Genomic DNA, 22,278 nt, shown 5'->3' with positions numbered 1-22,278 from the left:
CGGCCCCGGCAGCAGCAGCAGCAGCAGGAGGAGGAGGAGGAGGAGGGCCACCCTGAGGGGATGAAGGGCTGAGGGGAGCGCCTGCGAGGCGTGAGGGGCGGCAGGGAGCGGCGCGCAGGTGGCTGGGGAAGTGGCCGCGGTCAGCGCCGCGCCCGGCGGCTGTGAGGGGGAAGCCGGGTGAGGTGTCAAGAAACAAGGGGGAAAGTGCTGGTTTAAGCAACGCGCAGGAGATTTTTCGGCTCCTAAAGAGCCAAAAAGCGTTAAAGGGAGGTGTGGAAAGCGGCAGCGATGCAGGGAGGGGGGGCTGCGCCCCGCCTCGCGGGTTTGGTGGGGATTTTGTGGAAATGTAGCGGGGTTTCACAGCTGCTGAAGTGTTTCTAACCTCTACAGACATTACGCTATCCTAATAACTTCCTTGACGTTACGCTATCATCTAGTTCTTTCTCAATTTTCCCGTCTTCCAACAATTGACAGAATTCTCACTGCTCCTGCCTGACCACAAAGCAGCAGAGGATGACTTCTGGCCCCTTACCCCCTCACAGTTTTGATCACAGCTTCCAAAACTGAAACTTCTGTGCTGCTTTTCCTTGAAGCCCCATGATATTAGAAGTGAATTATCACATACATCACAAAGTACTTGCGGTAAGTTGGGTTCTCATGCAATTATACAGTAAATCAAATACTAGCTGCTTAGCGTCATTACATGCGATATCTGCACAGAAGAGAGAAGAATCTCCTGCTCTGGAGAGATTAATGTATCCTGATGCCATGGAGCAAGTATTTCATTCTCTGTCAGCTGTGTGAACTCATTCAAGTTAGCAGGTAATTCCACCACCCTTTGGCCAAATGGATCTCTCCTCTGAATGTGTCCAGACTACCCTAGAGCCCACACCAAAACAGCCAGTGGCGAACTCTTCCCGATGCTCACCTTACCTGAAGTGTGTATGCAGAATCGCCTCCTTTTGGTTGCTTTGAACCCAGCTCCGATTTCACTGATTCCCCTCAGCGCTGACAATGGAAGAGTCCAATTTATGCAGGGCCAACGTTAAATTTAGCAGATTCTTTCTTTGCATCAAGTTCAAAGCTCCCTTTTATCAATTTGTGACCCTTGTCATATTACCAAATCTTGAGCTGATCTATCGTAGTGCCTGCAGCATTAGAATACATACCTCAGTTAATTTCAGATAAATGCAGTATCTAAAAGCTGTGTTCTATTGTAGTAACATGCAGAGCTCTATTCTAAAATTAAGATCAAGATGAAAACAATCTAAATTTACAAAAGTTCACAAGCTAACTTGCGTTTCGTTCATCATCAGGAGACAGGTTTATGACTTAGAGCAGTGGAGAAAGAATGCCTCCATCATTCATTAATAAGTTTATCAAATTCATCTGATTATTTTTTTTTTTTTGACTGTTTTTCCTGTTTATAGCTGGTGCTAAAGCTCTAGTTTCAGTTGTCCCTGGCTGACCTCAGCCACTTTTATTTTCTTTTACATATCATTTATTGCTCTTGTATCTTGTCTGGAATAAGTTATTCAGAGTTAAATCAGGAGTTTCAGGCCACAGTATCAGGAATTCAGGTAATGGGAATGCAATGTGCTATTCAACAAGATCTAGAGTCTAATAAAAGTTAAGTTTCTAGGTTCCCTTTGTTGATAACTGGATAACCAAAGGAGTTCATGTCCCCAAATGCTGTGGGTTTGAACCCACATTTGGCAGCTCCATCTGAACGCATTACTAGGTTATTTGTTCTGTCTGCATCCTAAGAAACACTTTCTTGGATAGTTTTTGTTAAGTTTCTTTTGCCTAGGGAGGACAGTAATATATTTTAAAAAGGTACACCAAAATCTTTATCTACATTTTGCTACTTCCAGGATAAAATCAAACAACCAAATATGAGCATCCTTTTCCTTTCTTTTCAGCCCTTTGCTTTACAATCCACCTTTACTGATCACCAATATCTCACTCTCATTTCTGTTTTGTTTTTTTTCCCAATTCTGTATTATTTCCCCTGTCCCACTGAGGTCAGCATATTTTCCTGCACTTTTTCAACCCTTCATATAACTTCTCAACAAAGTATACAGACAATTCTAGAAATAACACTGGAAATGCTTTTTGCAAGAATCTCCAACCAAAAAAATCTGGAAGTATGATTTCCATCAGTCACAGTTAGATTCAGTGTCTAGGAGGTTACAGAATCACAGCTGGATTTCACACAGTTGGCTGTGTACTCTAATGATCTATTTTCTATTTTTTCTAAAAATTGAGCATAATTGAATGGTCTTAGAGGTCAAGAGCTGCTGCTGTTTTGGGAAAACTTAACTGAAGTGAGCTAAAATACATAGAAAAACCTTCTAGTTATGGCTTTTTCAGGCTTTTTCATGGTCTGAACATTTTTTAAAGGACAAAGACAACCTCTGAAAGGTGAGAGGCCAGACAGAAGCAGAGCATTTGAGAAGCAATGAATTCAAATTAATGAATTCCGATTAAGAAAGCTCACGACCCGTGTTGTAAAATGTATAACATGCCTTTTAGCATGATTTGCCTGCTCTGCTCATGACAGCTGAGAATTAAAATGACAATAAGTTACGTAGTGATAAAGATTAATTTGGAAGACCATTTTGGAGCAGCATGCCCAATTCTTTTTCTCATTACACTCAAATATAGGGTGTGCAAGTGAATTGTTCTTCAAGATTGTGCAGCGAAATTTCCATCCAGAGGCGACAATTGCTTAAAAGACCAGAAATCAAAACCTAAGTTCTTACAGGTAGAAGAATATGTTAATCAGACAATAGGGAAAATGTGAAAGATCTTGGAGGAATTTTGGCAAACCCGTACTCCAGGAACATTTCTGATACTGTTTTGCCAACATTGCAACACATTGTGTCAGCTGATGGAGGAACTTCACTAAGGAACAGATCAGGTTTGTTCATTCAAATTAAGGAAAACAACTTCACTGTTAAACTCTCAAACAGCACGGGAAAGTCATCCCTGATAACAGCATTAATGATCCCAAAAATAGCATAATAAGAATACCAGCTTTGCCTATCTCTAGGCAGCTCAAGGAAACATGCTGAGGTCCCTGATTATTACAAGTTGGAACCCACAGAAATGGTAGGCTTCAAACACTTAAAGGCACTTCCTGGTAGGGTCTCTTCAAAAAGAATTATAAAGAAAAAAGGAGAACGTTTGCCACTGATTACCTAATGTTGGTATCTCAGTGCAGAATAAAAATAGTAGTGACATCAATGGGGCTCTTCAATAACCCGAAAAATCAAAAAAGATCATGCAAAGTTAGAACCCATGCCATGCCATATGACTACAGAATACCATAAAGAAAAAGATCAAGCATGCTGACAGTTTGTTTATTTTTTCAAGTCCGAGATACAAAAATTGTTTTCATCAAGAAGATGGCCAATTAAAAAATATTTACATTAAACACAGACAAAATACTACCCTATTACGTATGAGAAGCAAATAAGAAAACAAAAACACCTTTTTTTTCCAAAATAAAAATATAGTAATTTTTTTTAAATACATATCATTCAATTGTATTCCCTGTTCACCCATTTCAGGGTGAAAATTAATTATCTTGATTTATACGAGGATAAATTTGAAGATAGGTACTACATAGAAAATTTCCCAAATGTAGTTTTCAATAAAAAAGATTAAGTAGGAATATGTCATGATATTCCCTTTAGCACCATTTTTTAAAGGCTGGTCCAGACAAAATTTCTGTCAGAGAGATTCTAAGTATTATTGTTTGTTGTTGTTGTTTTCCAGATCAGGATGAGCAGATGATCTCACAAGATCCCTCTTAGCCTACCTTTCCAGGAAAACAGAAGCTGATTCAAAATGAGAAGTTTTTTAGAAATAAGTGGACGTAAAAAAAATTTCATCACCTGCTGCCTACTGAAGAGCATTGTTATCAAGTGGCTTCCGAGCTTACAGAAAGAACATGTGGTAACCACATGATCCACAGAAAATAAAAGAGCTGGACACAAGGAAGGGGTGGCAAGAGTCAGAAGGTATGGACGAAAGTCAGGCAAAACATCTGCAAGATGTTGCCTGTTTCCAGCCTAAGTATTTTTCAGGACAGGGTTAATATATATCCAAAACCACTATCCAAAGCAAAATGATAACGGTGGCCTTTTCATGAAGGATATTAGAAAGCACTCTGTTTCAAAAAGATATTAATAATTGCAATTCCAAATAAATGTTGAAGAGAAACAGAAAGGTATTGTCACCGATGGATTGCATTTCATCTTTTTGTAATCACTGATATTAAATGAAACAGATCTTTTGCACTTTGTGGACAGTGCAATTTATGCCATGGGGAAAGTGATGGCAAATATTAGCAAAGGAAAGATTTTTAGAGCCTGCTTCCCTTGCAATAGATTAAGAGGTTACCCTAAATTTCCATGGGACTAGTGTCAGGCAAGAGTGCCAGAAGATAAATAGAGCTCATAAAGCAAAGAAGATTAAATAATGTAAAATCTATTATTGAGGGAATTCCAAATACGGAAAAAGGAATTATTCATTTTCCTGGCCACTGGAAAGAATATAAACAAGCTCAGATTGTAACTGCGTTTCCTTTGAGAACATTATGGAGCACGACAGGCGTTGCACAAGGGTATTATTCAGGCTTACTGTATCTCTACGCAGTATGAGCTGACTGATGACTGCACACACGGATCAGCTGAGTCTGTAACACTGCTGAGCAAGACAGATGGGAAAATGACATTGAGAAGGCAACACTCGTGCTGCATAACAAATCCGAACTTCTCCTTCCAAAACATGCTGAACATTCCTAGGAGTAAAACAAAACATCAAAAAACAAGGTAACTATTTTTAGTCAGATGGTTTTCCATTCCAAAGTGCTGTCAGTGTTTAGAATTGTGTTCATGCTAAAAGCACCTTTGTGGAATCCAGAAGGTAACTTCAAAATAATTCTACCTGTTTGTGTTTCCCATACAAATCTTCATTTTTATCCAGCTGATTTACCTTTTAGACGCTAATATCTGAATATATATCCAATTACTTTACTCTGCTGAATACCCTATTGCCTAGAAGATTTTTATTTCAGGAACCAAGTTAAGCTTGTCCCCTGAAATGCACAGAAATGCATGTGAAAGCAAAAATGAATGAATACATTGCCTAATGACTACGTCAATTTACAGTTTTCTGTCACACAAACTTTTATAGTTACTATATTTAACGCGGTCCTATCAGTTCTCTTCAATATTTTTCTCTTTTTCAATTCCCAAAGTCCCAATAATTTACATACCTCATGCCTAGAATCCTTGAACTAAGTTATATTTCATAATCAATAATTAAACTAAAAACAGTCATAATTTTGTCTACATATCATTCCAAAATAGCACAGGTGCCTATAGCTATCAGGGTGCACAGTGTTCGAGTTATTTGTAGAAGGGAGAAACACATTAAAAACACGAAAGAACAATTACATGTCAAAGTACAGGATCATTTCCAGAGATTTAAACAAGATTTATAATGAACAGTTCAGGGTCTTTTTCTTACTTTCTTTGGCAAAGGGTGCTGTAGGCCTGACAACGCTGAGAAGCACTCAGTTCAACATTTACACGTCTGTGTCTGTCAACATTTGTTTTTTTTTTCAAAGCAGAGACCTGAAGCCGGTTTCACATGTGTCATCCCACAGCCATGTGCACATGGGTGTGAAGAGGAGATCCTTTTGTAAGAAAAGGGATGAAATAGAAGATGGACATCTCTAACTGACCATCTAAGAGTAAGAGCTTAGAGTTTGAAATCCAACTATTGAATTTTCTCAAGTTTCCTCACTGACTATGCACTTTCCTCCTGCTCCTTTCCCCAGAATTAGAGACCTCTCTTTTCTCTTCTTGGTCAAAGCTTTTTTCCCAGCTTCAAGCCCTCCACCCTGTGTAATAGCTCCTGGCTGGCATTACCCTTTTCCAGGACCTCTGGCAGCTGCCATTACCGTATTTGCCTTTTTGCAATCTTCATTCTGACTTGTTTTCTAAAGAAACTAAACGTCACTGAATTCAATACCCAGGCTCCTTCCTGAAGTTTGTTTCTCATCTGCGCTGTAAGACTCGAGACCCCTCCCTGGAGTCCCCTCAATAACAAACCTCACACAAATCTCCAGACAAAATTCAGTTTTAGTGTCTTCTGCCCAATCTTTCCAGAAATGTTCTTTTCTCAGCAGGCTCATAACTCACCGAGGTCTCAGCCCTCCTTCTAAATGAGTTTTGCCTGGCAGAGAATCTCTTCTCGCTGAGATCTCCCAGTTCATGATTTTTCTCACACTGTAAATACTCCATCGCAGATTTCCCAATACCCTACTTCTTTTCTGTTTCTTCCATCTTTCTGTTACAAGCCTAGCAACCATGACTTTTTGCCAATCCTCTGCACCCATTTTTTTTTTTCCTCTTTCTATGCTGGACTCTGGTCCTTCTGTGATTTTCCAGTTCTCTGCTACGCAGCTAGATCCCCTTCACCCCGGGCTTTGATGGTTTGGAACAGCAATTGGTCAGTTTCTAAAGGCAATGTGATAAAGCATCTCTGTGTGAGCATGACAGAGCCAGTAGCTATAGTAACAGAAAAGCATACTTTAAACACAAATGAACCAGAAATAAAATCCAGGAGAGGTCTCCCATCTTCCCCCTATCCCCAAATATTGCAGGGTTCCCTAAATCAACTCCTACGTATCTTTCCTTAACCATATCTCCTCCCTAGCCCAAAACAGGGTGAGACAGAAATAAAACTTTTCTCCCCCCTAGTTTAAGGGCAATGGCCTCACCAGGGAGTCCCAGGAGGAGGCTGGGAGGTTAACCTGGGTTTGGGAGAGGACGTTTTCCACAGCACAGTGGTGCTGCTCTGTCTGGAGACATCTGTTTGCATCCCAAAGTAGGAAGGCTGCCTGCTGATGCTGGTGACACAGCACAGTTTCAGAGAATTCAAAAATTTTAAATAGAAATCGCTTAAAACAGAAAAAGAACCAGAAAAGCTTTCTGTGAGTTTTTGAGAAGAGCTCCTGAACCTCCACCAATCAAGGTATTAAAGAAAAGGTGCTTTTTTTCAGCACTCATACCTTCTCCACTCCTCTAGAGCCTGTGTAGGTGGCCTTCCGCAGAAAGGACCAAAATAGACCTGGTGCCTCAGTGCTTTACAGGTCAGCAGGCTGCAAAACGCTGTTCAGTAATTTACTGCATTTGTACATGTCACACCTTTCCATTCTCTCTTTTTAAAATATACCTGTGGAAAGAGATAAGCAATGCAGGCTCAATTCGAACAAAAAAAGACGTTTAGTGAACTCCATATTTTACACAAATTACAAGTAATGAAACGGTTTTTTATTTACTGCAGTGTCACCTTTCAACAAATTATTCATTTTTATTTGATATTCCCTTTCTGAGGGACTAAGATTGTTCCATACATCTATGAAATACACATAAATGTGCTCGTACATGTATTTTCAATAAAACCCACCCGAAATAGATTTCCTTTTAATCACTGAAGTAAGTTACCATGCAATTAAGGAGAAAGAATTAGGTGTTTCAGCAAGTTACATCCTAACAACTGGAATATTGTTATACCTGAATCAGTTTTATACTTTGACATCTTCCCATTGTTATCGAATAATAGCTAAAAACCTCTCTGGCTGTTACAAGACACCGTTATAAATAACCTCTATTATTTAGATATCTGACGGATGTAATCTCTACAAATGATGAATTATATCCCACTTCTTAATTACACAGTCCCCTGAAATCTAATTTAAATAGTAGCTAAGCAGATTAAATACAAAAAAAAAAAAAAAAAAAAAAGCAGTTCACAAAATGATAAATTTAGGTTTTTGGCTCAGCTCTGTAATTTTTCCACAGATGATTTTGTAAAGTATCATCTTCTGCGGCATCTTCTCAGGTCAGCGTAATCTGGATTTGCATATTGATTCATTCAGTTTCTATGTCAATCATAACAAAAAAATTAATAAAAAGAACAACTCTAATTGTTCTTCAGAGATTTAGCAATAATTACTCCCCTGTCATCTCAGTCAAGCTGATGTCTTTCACACGTTCTGTTTTTCAAGCATAACCACTGTACGCTTCTTTTGGGCACTGCATACTTTGCAAATGAGTATTTCATTCACTGAGACGTTGATGGCTGCCTTAACAACGTACCACACAGGGGTTACACTTGATAAAATTGGAACTGTATTCTGTCAACAATAATTACGTGGGTGTTTTGCTCCTTTCCTGCCATAGCTGTCCCATGGCAACAGTGTAAAAGCATCACTCTTCTTAAATACATAAATGAGTCCTCACATGACACGTGTCTGGCTCAGATTTGGCAAAGGCATGGTGAAAACAAAGACTTTTTTGAGAAAACATCACAACCACTCTTCCACTGTATGCAAATCTGTCAGGGACGTGCTGATTCCCAAGCGGAGGGTACAGCTTTGCTGCAGTAACGGCAGCAGCAGGCTGAGGTATTTCCAGAGACAAAACAAGCTAACATTTTCACTTCAGGCCATTCTCTCCACTTTCAGACTAATTTCCAAAGAAATGCCTCAACTGAAGGTCATTCTTACAATTAACCCTGCTTTTGAAGCTGTTGTTGCTGCTAAAGCAAATCAGATAAAAACATTAAAAACCCTATTTTTTATCAGCATTACCTCCACCAGGACTGCAGACAAACAGCCGCTGTTAATGAAGGTGCTGTCCTATAAACTCTTGAAAATAATCAAAGTTTGGTGCATGGGAAATCAGCTTTATCATTTCCAGTTGTTATTTTGAGAGTGTTTTTCTAAGATTGTTCTGAGATTGTAAATCAAGCTCAGGAACAAGAGGTATCCTACCTCACATAAAGCAGTCACAAGGAGAGTTAGGATGTTTCAGGCTTTTACCCTGGGCTCAGCAAGCATCTGAGACCAGGCAGCATCAAGTACAGCTCCAGCTCCAGTCCTTCAAACATCAGCTTTGGTGACAAGACTAGCAAAAAGGGCACGAGCACCCCGACTAAACTTTTTTCATTCAAGTCGATGCTAATGTAATGCGAAGCACCTGGCGATTAACAAAGTGGGTCAGATTTGGGGTGGATATGTACGAGAAACTGTTGAAAAGCCCACCATATGTCCCTGGAAGCATTCTTTTTATGGGTTTTAACATCCTGGAAAGATGTTGAGAATCAACTGTAGCACTTGCCAAGCACAAGACTACTTGCAGAATGTAAGATGTATCTGTACAAGCATCCAGCACACAACAGTTTCACACCAGGGGAAAGAAATACAGCTCAAAATAAGGAGACGTGTAATGACAAGCTGTGTATTGGTATATTGACAAAACCCACTTTGCCTGGAATGTCAAGAGTTAGTCTCATGTTAGCCACATATCAATTGTCTTTTGTATCGTCACGTGGATGTAAAGGAAGCCCTGAGTGTTTGCTGTCAGCATCTGATTAACCACTGAATCCTAACCATGGTTGTGGAACAAAGAGCAATTTTATTTGATGCCAACCATTGTCTGCAGCAGTGCAACAGCACAGCTTCCATTAGAGGAGGATGAATTTGAATCCTGGTAAGATGCAGGGATGAAATGTTAACTTAGGCCAAATGAATATTCATATAGGAAAGTGAAAATAGGTGTCAAGGACTTGCTGCACTTAAGTCCTTGGTTACATGAAAACTGTACACCATTTGACAAAACAACACTGGTTTCTAATGATTCCTTTCCCCATATAATTTATTCATCTATTCCAGAGCAGTGTTTCAGGGCTTAACAACTATTTGTAAAGCTCTGGCTGAAATGCACTCTCTAAATGCAAAACATTACAGCCTTTACAATGAATGAAGGAGGGTAGATTACTGGTTCAGAAAAGCCACCGAAGCTCATGAGCATGTGCATTTGAAGGGTATTTTACTTCACAGGCGAGGAAAGCCCTCTGCTACCATCCCATCCGCCTGAAAGGCTACGTGTGCTTCCTTCCAACCGAGTCCTCTCTGAAGTGCACAGAGAAAGAAGTTGGGTAACGTGGTCTCTTTTCTTATTTTCATCCCATTCCACCCTTATTTTCCCCATCGGGGGCAATGCCATGGCATGTCTTAAAGAACAGCTGCGAGAATTACCAACGAGGTTAAACAGCTCTATCACTGCCTTTGGGAACAGCTTTCCTTCATTTCTAAAGACAATAACTGTCTTACTGATGTGGCCTGGAGCTCTTCTCAATGCTTTGTGAATTTCAGCACTTTTATCACTATCAATGACATTAAGAGAAGAGCGATGGCACACCCGGACAGCTGAGCTCTTTCGGCCCACCTTGGCACACTAACGAAGTCAGCTGCCAATTCTTGCCCAGCCATGGCTCTCCTTAGGAGACCAGCTTTCTGAAACAGACACTTCTGAAAGTGCATAACATGCCACCGACTTCTGTCTGCAGAAATGGCAAACAAGATGCTCTCGTTTCCAGGCAGGACCTGCACGAAGATGCAGGTCTCTTGCCCACTGTTGCAGTACCGCTGCGTCTGCTAAAGATGCTCTGGGCAATTTTAAGCACTTGTATGTCTGCTGGAGAAATGAAGACTTCCAAAATAGTAATTCTCTTAAACTTTTTTTTTAACGTTATCCGTACACTGTGATAATTACATATTATTCCCGGTAATAAAAGTTGACATAATGGTAATTATGATGATGAATAGTTCCATTAATTGTAGAGGCAGACTACGACTTTGTAAGAGCAGGTTTTAGTACAAAAAGAGGTACATCAGGTACAATAAACAGTGTGGAATTAAGTAGTCTTTCTTCCCACATTAACCATCTATTTCTCAAGCATTTTTTTTCTACATTATGGGAATTTGTGCTCTGGACAATAAATGAGAACTCACGAAAGGCAAAACTTTGGCTATAATTTTACTTTTCTGAATATTAATTTGTCTTTCTTACACCTGTAAATGGTGAATTTTTTTATAGCTGCTCTGACTTCCCTCATACATAGTTCCTGCTGTATCTTAGCCGCATGGGTAAATACAAATATAAAACTCTTTTTTTTTTTTTTTTAAATAGCCAACTTTAAAGTCAAATATCATTTTTTGTCATTAGCCAAGCATGGAAAGTAGTTTGGCTGAAATATAATCTGAATATTAGGGGTCACTGTGAAGACTGTTCTGCTGGGAAGGAGAAAGATGACCGGAATTCTCGATTACACCAGCTCCTCTGGCAGTGCTGTATATGCAAATAGGACTTATAGAAACCACCATCCATCTGACAGAGGCATTAATTAAAACGTGTGGTAGCCTAAGATTACATTTTATCAATTCCAGTTTGCAAGAAGACTATGTCTAACGATTTTCTTTGGGAGTCACTGTTTTTTGCACTTGGATCACTGAAGATTTTGATTCTACCCGCAGAGTTACGCAGATTGTTGCAAACTCCAGTGCCAACACCTTGACCTTTCAGTCTTCATTTTTAGTTTTTGCCCCAGTGTGATTCTCGTATTCTCAAGGGATGACAACTTCACATAGATCATCAGCAGCTGTAATTAATTCTGCATCAGCCCAGAATAAAAGCCAGGCATGCAGACAACCAGTACACTCCAGCATTCCCAGTATAAATTGCTATAAACAGCCCAATATAATTCTCAATTGCACCACAGCTGTGACAGACATACAATTTCTTGTGAGGACTTACTGTTGAATTACACTGTAAATGCATATTAAAGTATGCATGGCATTTTCAGAGACTTGTATTCAAAGTGCTCTAGATGAAGGAGACACGAATTAAAAAATAACCACCACCTTCACTTTAGTTCCTTGAGGGGTGGGAACACCGTGACCACTGTGACGAAAGTATCTCAATATCCCATCCTTTAAAATATTTTGGAAACATGCAGAAACTGTGAAGAACATCAGCGTGATTAACCAGATAGGCAGGGAGACAAAGATAAGATCAATTTAGCTGCTTAAATAAAAGGCAATGATTTGGCATGGATCTCCAGAATGTGCCTGTACCCAATACTGCCAGTAGCAGGAGCACGTAACACGCAGCACGTTCCAACAGTAAATCTCAAACTCTTCTAAATAATAGTAATTCATCACGTTAGTGACCCAAGCACATGGAGAGATTGGACCAAAGGGAGTTATCTGTCGTCTCAACACCCAGCATGACCCAGTCCTTCCAAATTTATTGTCAGGACAACTAAAATTACAGCCAGTCCTGCAGACATTTAAGTGCATCTTGAACTTACGTACCTACAGCCACTGAAGTCATTGAGTCACCCTGCCAGCACAGGGGCCTAGAGGTGCCTCCAGCACCCGTGTCTCCCTCTCCGTTGTCTCCCTAGTAAGGACATAAAAAAAGGGCACTAGGACTTCCCACTCTCCTAGGAGGCTGGGATGCAGCCTCCTCAAACTCATACCCAAGCCGAGCTGTCTGAAGTGACCGGTGCAATGTATGTCAGTATACAACGAGTGCAAATATTTGTAATCATGTCTCCCCAGGGGTGCCTCATGACCCGAGAGCAAAGAGCAGGTACAGAGTGAGAAATGAGGAACAGACAGGCATGGGGGAGCAGGACAAGAAAGGTAGCTCCTGCCTAACACTGCGGGGATTCAGGCAGCTTTTTGGTGTTCTTTGATTTTTGCTGGTTTTACGTGTCATGAATTTGTTTTGCAATTTGAAAATCCTCTCGTCTCGTTATTTGCCTAAGTAGAAATGTCATTCCCAGAACCTAATTTTGAGCTGCTGCAGGAAAGTCTCTCAGTGAAAGCTGCCGTCATCTAAAGAGGCAGCAAATCACTGTCGGAAAGCTGCTGTTGATCAGCTTCCTGCTTTCCCATTCCCTGAAGCAACGAGCACTGAAAGGCTTCTTCAAGGGACAAGAAAAATCAGATGCATACCAAACCAAAGGTCACGGTCTTTTTTTTTTTTCTTTTTTAAACGTAAAATGTTACTAAGGCTTCTATTCACATAAATTGTCAATGCAACTAAATGCGTTTAGCAACGTCTTTGGAGCAGCGTTACCCTCCTCTTGTGAGGGCCATGTCAGATTATTTAAGACAGTCAGAAAAAAAACAGATGTGTTGTTTTGACCAAGAGCAAAGGCACACGACCGAGCAGGATCTGGTTATGACAGCAAAGCAATCTACAGCTGAGGCAAGCCACGAGCACACAGCTACAGCCTGGTGCCGGTCTCATCTGGTCAACGTGCCCACGCCAGCAGCGTAGCGACGGGGACAAGATATGGAACCTGCAGATAAGGCTTGGTCTATGCTATAAAACTGGAAAAACTGCAGAATATTTTGTTGCTTTGCTGTGTCGCTTTCAGGAAAGGGGGGAAATAAATCCAGCAGGAAAACTTCCCTCCGTCACACGGTGCCTCTTCAAGTATGGGACTCTGCTATCCTGGGTGCACAACCACAGACTCAAATCATGCTTACAAGTGTGAAAGGTGCAGGTTTTAAAACAGCCTTCCAGTGGGAATATTTTTAACTGTTTTTAAGACAGAGCTTGTCAGATTTTGGAAAGGGACTGAATGCTGTTCTACCCATGATAGCAGTAGGCTGGATCCAATGATCCAAGAAGTCCAATATTTCTGCACAAAGAAGAAAACGAAAGTACTGAAGTGCTGGCAGGAGACAAGGAAAAAAAAAAAAAAAAAATGACCAGCAATAAAAAGGAGCTAGTTACACATTAGCTAACATACGTGCTTCTGTGTGGCTTCCATGGCCGGAGTGTTGAGCCTCCCAGAGAGGAGCGCATGACCCAGCAGGGCTGGCACAGCCCCGGCCACCCAAAAGCTCCTGCGCCCCGGAAGAGAAGCAAACACAAAGCAAGAAAGAAACTGTGGTGGCACTAGAGAACTTAACCAGAACCAAGGTGCCTCTACGCCGTGCCATGCAAACGTGTGCTAAGAGAGCCTTCCTGCTCAGGAGAGTAATGCCTTTAAAAAGACAAAAAGCAAGGCAAGAGAAAACATGACAAAACTTAGCTAAAGTCACGGACTTTAAGAGGCAAGCGGTCTCCTGAGTGTGAGGCCAGTGCCCCGTCTGCTCAACAACTCCCATCTCACTTGCCTGCCTCCTACCTCCAGATCTTCAGGCCAAAACCCATCCAGCGGAAGCCCACTTTGACTGAGCTTGGTGGGTATCAGGAGCCAGAGGCAGACGTGGAACAATGAAGAATTTTTTCCAATGGCTAGCATCTCTGAAGTGGGATAACACAATTCCTGCGTGGGCAAGAGGGAAATTTAGCTACAAGAATGGTCGCACTGTGGATTATTTATCAAGGCTGCCTGTGGTTTACTCAGCATGCCTCACAAAACATTTTGATTTACATTTGGTGGCATTTTTAACCTAACGGTTTCATTGACATAAATATTCAGCACTCCCCCCCCCCCAAAAAAAAAAAAAAAAATCACCCCAGAAAATTAACACACAAGGCAAACAGCAAAGGACTAATCCACCCCCCCTTGGAATTTCCTCAGGAATCAAAAGCCACTTCGAATAAACATTTGCCAGCTCAACAACTTGAAATGTCTTATACACATCTCTCTAATAGCCTCTAATAATTGACAGAACACAATACAGAGGAGAGACGCCAGCACATCGCAACTGGGAGGCTGTGGAGAGGATTGGGTGTAATCCTGTCTCACCGATGAAGAAAGAAAATAAGAAACTGGGACTGCGTTACGGTGAACAGCACTGAGTCAAAGATACACTTCTGACGAGCTTATTGTGGTTGTTTTGTTTTGTGACCCTCACCCCCCTCCCCAACAGAGCTTCACTGAGAAGGTCATGCATGAACTCTGGGGAAAGAAAAAGAAAAAACTGGCATTATTACCGAGGAATGCCAGGCAAAGCAGGAAATAATCTTTAATTAATTTGTGAGGAACTTTCTTTTGGCAGACACAGTCCTCCAAATCAAGACAGAACAGTAGCTTTTTTATTAAGCTGGTAAAAATCGACCAAAAGTGAAGCAATCCCATAGCTAAAAAGCATCTCAACAACGGATTTTTTACTAGGAGACGTCATAGAAATCCACAGGGAATCCTGGCAACGTTCACGAGGGTTTTGTGCTGAAATCTAAGGTATTTCTGACAAATGTAAAGAAAGGATCTTAATATTTTCTGCTCTCCTAGACTTTGATTCAGCATTTGATTTCGGACACCGCAAAAATGCAAATAGCTTCCAAATTCTTAATTCTAAGAATTCGAAGCATGATGCTTTGCTGTTTTGTCTCTTGTTAATATTGTCGTTGTTATTCCTTTTCCAATTGCCACCTCCACCTCCCAGAGGCTTGTACAGGTATTAAGAGATATTTTTGTCATTGGTAAAATGCTGCAATAACTTGAGATAATAGGCACTTTGTCAATGCGACGTGTTATTTTAGGGAAACTGGGACAAACCGCTCAGCTCCGACATAATTGGCTACCACTGTAAAACTGGAGCATCCACAAGAAACTGGGACATGGTCTGCGTGAGGTGCTAATATTGATCCTAATGGGGCAGGTTTGTCTCTGGACAGATCTGGAGTTCACTCCTATATTAAGGGTGTAAGAAAAAAAAATCAGGAGAATCTCATCTTGACTTTTTGGAAGCGTTTCCTGGGAACGGGAAGCAATTCCGCAAATCAATGCGTTTGTTATTCACATCCAGAAGCCAAAATTTAAATCTAGCCTAAGCCTAAATGGAAACAAGTTGGGCGGTTTCAACATAATCCCTTCAGAAATGTATTCTCCCCCAACGCACACGGCTCGGCACAGTAGCAGCTTTGTACAGGAGAAGCCACAGACTGAACAGAAGAAGTGCTACAGCTCAGGCTAGGAAGGAGGGCCTTTTATTGGCAGCCTTTATGATCATATCCTATATAAATTCATAAATAATCTTAATGTATTGACATCCTGTGAAGGAAATGTGGAAAACTTGCCTACGACCTGCCTGCATTAATCTTCATTCTATCCTGCGCTGGCAGCTTTCCCAGTTTCCTATGCCCTGAGTTCACAATATCTGTGGTTAAAGGAACACACTGATCCTCACAGAGCAGAGTCCGGAGAGCCCGGTCCGCTCCTCGCTTTAGTTTTTATATCCTCTTTGCCTAAACAAGGAGGTTGTGAAGTACAGCTTCTCACAAGTCCACGGAAAGTGGTTTTATGTGAAAAAACTTGACATCTGGATGAGATGACTTCGCTGTGAGGATTTATTGTGCCCTCTGCTGAAGTCTTCCCCCCATGCAGCACTCAGCCTCCTACCAGCTCTCACCTCTGGCAAGGCCCGGAGCATCCCAGCTCCAGAGGCAGCAGGATCAGAGCATCACCGGCTCCGTCAGTGAGTGCTGGGGAGGGGAGAGCACAAAACTCTGCTCCAAACCCTGGGGGAAGGAGCAGGGCCTGCTGTTGTCCTGGTCAGGAGATGTCATTGCCACGTGCTGACTGAACGGCCACACCACCAAGTCAGAGGAAGAGGTAACGTGGAGCTTTTTGGTGCGTGTACATAAAACTGGAGGGACAACTGATGGCGGGGCTGAATGATCCTACCCGTGACTCTCCCAGAACGTCTCTTCAGGATCTTACTTTCTGCTTAATGGCGCTGGCATGACTTCTTTTGGAGTTATCAGGCACCTTCTGAGATGAACACACAGCTTCCATAGTCATCAGCTCCAAGGTTAGCAAAGGATACTGCCTGCTGCTGTTGCTCATCGAAGCCAATTTGTTGAAATGAAGCAGGTTTACCTGCTGGCACACGTGACACAAATTCACTGTACTCTAACAATCCATGATAATAGCCCCAGGGAAAGTTTGGAGCAGCAGGAAAAAAAGGCTAGCGCTATTTAAATCTTTTCTATGCAAAGTTCCCCTGTCGCAAGGCTGTAACCCCACGGTTCCTGTCACATACAGCACTCAGATGATAGCTTGTGCTAATGGAGACACGATGCTGGCAGGTATTCTAGGTCAAGCTCCATGCACATTCAGCACAGCTCCTCTGACTTTACTCTGGTCTATGGGAAAGGAGAGTTTGTCCCTCACTGAGGCTGGGAGGATGCGAGGGCGATGCGAGATGAACACTTAAAGGAAACACAATGCACCTTTTACGTACTGGAGATCACGAACGTCCCTGTTTCTAGCATTTTGAAGTTTTCCCTCTGATACACGGACATAATTCCCACTGATATCTGCAGCGTGATCCATACCCCGATTCCCACAGCGACGTGCAACACAGCATTGCCAGCCCCGTGCTGTCAAGCCTGAGTCAGACCCTAAAAAACAACAACAGTTCAGGAAGCTTTTGATTAAATAATATTAATAAAGAAGCTTGTGTTTTCTCTGTTTTCTAAACCCTAGGTTCACACGCTTGAGGCCCCACCCACCCCAGTAAGAACTGGAAGCTTTACACCTTCAAATAACATGACTGAAGGCCTCAAAAAACAAACAAACAAACAAACAAAAAACAACAACTGTGAAGTGCATAATAAAGCACAAAAATTAGTGATGCTCAATTCAGGATTATATTTGATAAAGCTAACAGCCAAAAGCATTCTTCTGCTAAGAGCTGCTCCAACACAGCAGAGCACAATGTCTGATAAAAGCTCGCAGGTTTGCGCTTTACTTAAGGACAAAACCGATGAATTCTGGCAGGGTGAAAGGCCGGGCAGAGGCCTGTGCTTTGTCATTTTTCAGAATGTCTTTCTTATTGGAGCACTGAAATTTTGCTGCAGTGAAATTTCAACGTATGGGAACAGGGACTAAGGGCAAAGAAAAACACGTACCGAAGGAAGCTCAGGGAAGTGCTGCCAAACGCTCCCGAGTAGCTTCCAAGAGTTTGTTGCGCTCTACTCTCATCCCGACCATGCGACAACCACGAAAAACAGAGGAAGGATATCTTGTGTTGGAACGCTGACCTGGGGACACCCGAGCTCAGTTCCCAAATATTTCATAGACTTTCAGAGGGACCCTGTGACTCAGTTGTCATCTTACAAATATACAAAGGAAAATAATGTTTCCTCTCCTGCGCGCTGGTTCTGTCCTTTTTCTTCATCTCGTGAACCTCTCTCTTATAAACCATTCAGCGAAAGGAAGTCCTGATCTCACCAGGAGCCCTCAGGCACTGTGAGAGCAAATAACAACTGGGGAGAAACCTGAACCGAAGCCCATCTCAGAGCTTTGCAGAAGTTCAGATCTGGATCTGCCTTTAGGAACAGGAACATTTCTGTTGTAACTGGACTCCTCCCTTGGAGCCAGTCATAAGCAGGCATCCCGCAGTCCTTCTTCCACCAGCCTTCAGCTTTTTGACTAAAATACTTAAAGCAACCTAAAAATACAGTAGGAATAAACCGTGCTGCCTGAAATTCCACCTTCCCTCCCCTTGTATCCTATGCCTTTTATTCTGAAATGGACAAAAGGCAAAAGCAACAAAAGGGTGATTATTAATCTTTGATCCTGAGTCACTTTCTCTTACAGAAACCCGTTCTTAATCTCAGGAAGTGCGATACAAGAGCACTCCCACAGGCTGATTAAAGGTCCAGGTATGGGGTCACACAATGCACAAAGAGAGCCACAGAGCTGCAGTGCGTGGTATGTATTTAGTGTCTGACTAAACATAACCACGATAAAGGACGAAATAATGAACATTCCCACTGATTGCCCTAACTGCAAAACTGCCACAGGACTGTTTGAGGTAGTTGTGTTAAGGGACCGAGCTGCTTTTTAAGTAAGAAATGACTAAGTCTGTTTTCCAGACAGTTACCCTGGATGATTACAAAAGAGAGCTCTGCAAGAATGCCAAATCGTCGAGCAGTGGCACCGTGCCCTTCTCAACTGAAAACAGCAGCGTGGACCTAGGCTTTACTGGCTTATCCCAAAAGCTAGGGGACGAGAACCGAACACAGCTTGGGTGAGGAAGCTGAGAGCTGAGATTGCAGGTTTGTCAGTGAAGAGACGCGTAGCAGAAGGGTCAGAGGTGATGTCTGGAGGTGTAGAAGGTAATGAGAGCTCAGATACACATCAGGCTGATCTGGCCCCGCAGAAAGCAGATCACCATTAAATCCATTTTTGATGAGAACAGTTTGGCTTCAGACAAAATTTGCATTGCTTCCGAGGGAAGACGCACAAATCCACCTCTCTCTCTCTATTTCTTCTGAAAGATAAGAAACGTTGAAAAAATAACATCAAATTCTGAATTCTAAAAAGAATGCACAAACAAACCAGCTGAGGTGGGAGCCCCATTCAGCCCCTGCAAACCAAAACCGCAGCGCGCCTGCAAGCTCTTACGGCCATTCCCTGTAAAACCGACTTCTGACAACTCTTCTAACAAGGGATTTGCAGCGCTGAAACTGTGGCTGACTACAGAATTGTGTCTCTCTGGGAGCAGGCAGTGCAGGGAGAAGGGTGGCCCCGCAGCCAGCTTGCTTTGGGAATGGCATCCGAGCCCCGCGCTGGGCAGGAGCCGCTCTTTTCAGCCACACAAAGGAGGACGCGTGAGCATGAAATCCACTTTGAGCACTGCTCACCCTGCAGAGCTGCGTCTAAAGGCTGCTTCGGCTTGGCCACTGTGAGGAGCTGCATTCTGATGTTCAAAATGTCAGGAAATAACTTTTTTTTTTTCCCTTCTTTTTCCCATCATTCATAGGATTTTTGTGTTCCATCGATGTCACCTGAAGAATCCAGCCAAAGAACTTGATTCTTGCCGTCACTGGAGTTTACAGAGTTTGCAAAGGAAAACAGAGGTGAAGATTACAGAGAAGTACTTTTCTGTTAATCTACAGGCCCCTTGAGATTTCTGCATCCTTTGTCAGGAATGAAAAAGCAACTTTGTTCTACAAATTCACACTTTACATAACACATTTTTTACGGTTTTTATTTTTTAAACCATTTTCTTTAACTGGTAATCAGAAAAGAACTAGCAAAACCTTTCAACAAAATCAACATTTGCTGGACCCAACAGCAATTCAGAATGTATGAAGCGCTGTGCTCATTTTATCAGCAGAAGGGCACCCTTCTCATCAAGCATACAGGCTCACTCACCTGCTCTGTCAACAGATGGTTCAGCCTCTGGGAGATGTTTTGATTAGACAGAAGACAAAAGGGAAGTTTACAAGCATTTAACAGCAGAAAGCTATGAAGTAGTACATGCCCTTAATTTAAGCCTGGACTTAGTCAAAGGTATTCTGGGAAGTCCTAAAATATGAAAATAAATCGGTGTAAGGTATTACAGGGGCTATTGTCCTGGCGACTCTGTATGAATAGAAGAAAGTAGATTGTGTCCTTGCCTCTGCATGTACCGGTGAAAAAAATACCTCTGCTTCTGAGGGTTCATAAAATGCCATAAATTGATAAAGCTCTAGAAACCTCTGGCCTCATCTCCCTGCATGTTAGGTGTGTACTTCACGTTCAAATCAAAGCTGCAGCAACAAGCAGCATCATGGCCTGACCTCTTTTGCAGAGGTGCAGTTAGCCAGCACAATTTGTGTCCTGTGTGACTTCGCTTGCTATAGCCGATGTTTTACAGAAGGGCTGGCAAGGACACTCCTAAGTACACCAGGAAAAAAAAAAAATAAACAGAAGCACCACTGACAATCAAGACCCAGGAAAATCCCTACCCATTCTGTACAGCCATTACTTAATAGAACGGCTGAAGTCAAGCCAGTGGCAGCTGCTGAAGGTTAAGTAGAGGCAGTTCAGTTTAGCAGCACTGCATTACATTATTCTTACCTTGTTTTTATTTTTTTATTGTCTAAAAAAAGCTGCTGTTCTGCACCCACGTGCTGTAGTGGAAAATTCAGTAGGATGAATGGTTCTAAATTTAGGATGCAGGACACTGCAGCTGCGATAACATTTCGGAAGTGGAAGGCATAGTAGATACATGACATTCAGATAAGGAAAGATAACTATTTTTAGGCAAAACGATGCTCAGTTTTGGCTACTTTAGGAAATGCACTAATTCATCTAATCAGTTCAGATAGACTTTATGCCAGCTCTCATCCTTGTTGACAAGCTAGCACATACTGTGACTACCTCTGCATATCAGTCTTCTGAAAACTAACAGGTAAAGCAAGAGAACAGTAACCAAATTTGCCATTTCCCTTTCCTCAACATCCAACAGGAGGTACTTCAAGATCTGCTGACAGCAGATAGATATCTATCTATCCCTCCATTAGGCACCTGTCATCCTGAAGTAATCCTCCCTGCTTTCTCAGCCCACCTTCAGTCGGATCTCATTTTGACACATACTTCCCTTGTCATTTTCAGACAGCAACTTTTCTGTCACATGGGCTAGATCGTTGGCAGCTCCAAGTCAAGTCGTAGTGGTAGTTTTAAAATCAGACTCCGGGCTTTCAACTCAGAAACTGCAGTATCCACGCTTCCAAAAATTTGCATCGAGTTCTGTTGATAGAAATTCGGAAAATGGGGCAGGCTGGCAGTAATGTTTCAGTTAGTGCTGCAGCTCTGGTCCCCAGCCAGAAAGGGGCAGGGAGCAGCGAGTCTGCTGGCACAGCTGTAATGGTTTGTGTACGGGGCACCTGGGCACCTGCAGAGGAGCAGTAGTTTCGGGTTTCCCCAGCAGCAGGCAGTTCAGCTGATTCATTTCAGTGTCTGTAAATGAGGCAAAGTCTGGGTGCTGATGGATGCCCAGGATGTACGCACAGAGAGCTCCTGTTTTGCGGTTCCACGGAGGAGGAATCTCACCTCGCAGTGCAGTCGGCAGAAGCAGGTCTGTGGGTCTGAAGAACTGGCTATACAGTACGCAAACCTGTGTGCATCAGCAATCATACTCTGAGCATAGAAACAGCACTGATTGCACTGACTTGCGCCAGTGAATGTAGGAGCAAACATCTCTGGATTAGCAGCACAGTGCGATAAAAATGTACATCAATTCCTCGAAATTCCACAAAGAAAGATCCCACAGTCAATTCAATTACGTCTCTAAAAAACTCAGCACCTCAAATGAAGCACCAGACATCATTTTCATCCCTTAACCCTGCTGAACTCCCAGGAGATTTGCCGTACTGTATGCGAACTTCTCTAGCATTACTTCAATGCACATTTTGATGGAAGAATTAGGCTAGCAGAGGCTCACGCTCCCCTAGCACATCACACCAACACTGCTCTCTTGTGGCAAATGCTTAAAGTGAATGTTGATGCTCCACGTACCACAATTTAGCTGTAACACAGTCCTGTTGGCAAAGGGTGCCGACAATAACAAATCACCAATAGAAATGAATGCTCAGATTTTTGATAGATAAGAGATGAAAAGCAATGACAGATCATTAGACGTTGCCTTCTCAGATGCAAAAC

The 22,278-nt window shown here is 42.2% G+C and overlaps 1 long non-coding RNA gene across 5 annotated transcripts; it reads left to right on the top strand.

Moving 5' to 3' along the window:
• The first annotated feature begins 27 nt into the window (after positions 1-27).
• Positions 28-10,070, top strand: LOC106015564 (uncharacterized). 5 transcript variants are annotated; one of them, XR_003498356.3, is made up of 4 exons: positions 28-177; positions 475-642; positions 3,784-4,841; positions 5,642-6,044. It is a non-coding gene; the product is annotated as an uncharacterized lncRNA (long non-coding RNA). The 5 variants fall into 5 exon arrangements; XR_011809854.1 differs by having other exon boundaries at positions 30-118; XR_005265938.2 differs by adding an exon at positions 9,926-10,070 and having other exon boundaries at positions 31-642; positions 5,642-5,767.
• Positions 10,071-22,278: the final 12,208 nt, after the last annotated feature.

This window comes from Anas platyrhynchos, chromosome 5 (genome assembly GCF_047663525.1).
Source record: "Anas platyrhynchos isolate ZD024472 breed Pekin duck chromosome 5, IASCAAS_PekinDuck_T2T, whole genome shotgun sequence".
NCBI classification, from domain to species: Eukaryota; Metazoa; Chordata; class Aves; order Anseriformes; family Anatidae; genus Anas; species Anas platyrhynchos.
The sequence above is the reverse complement of the archived record's forward strand: the minus strand, read 5'-3'. Positions and strand labels throughout refer to the sequence as shown.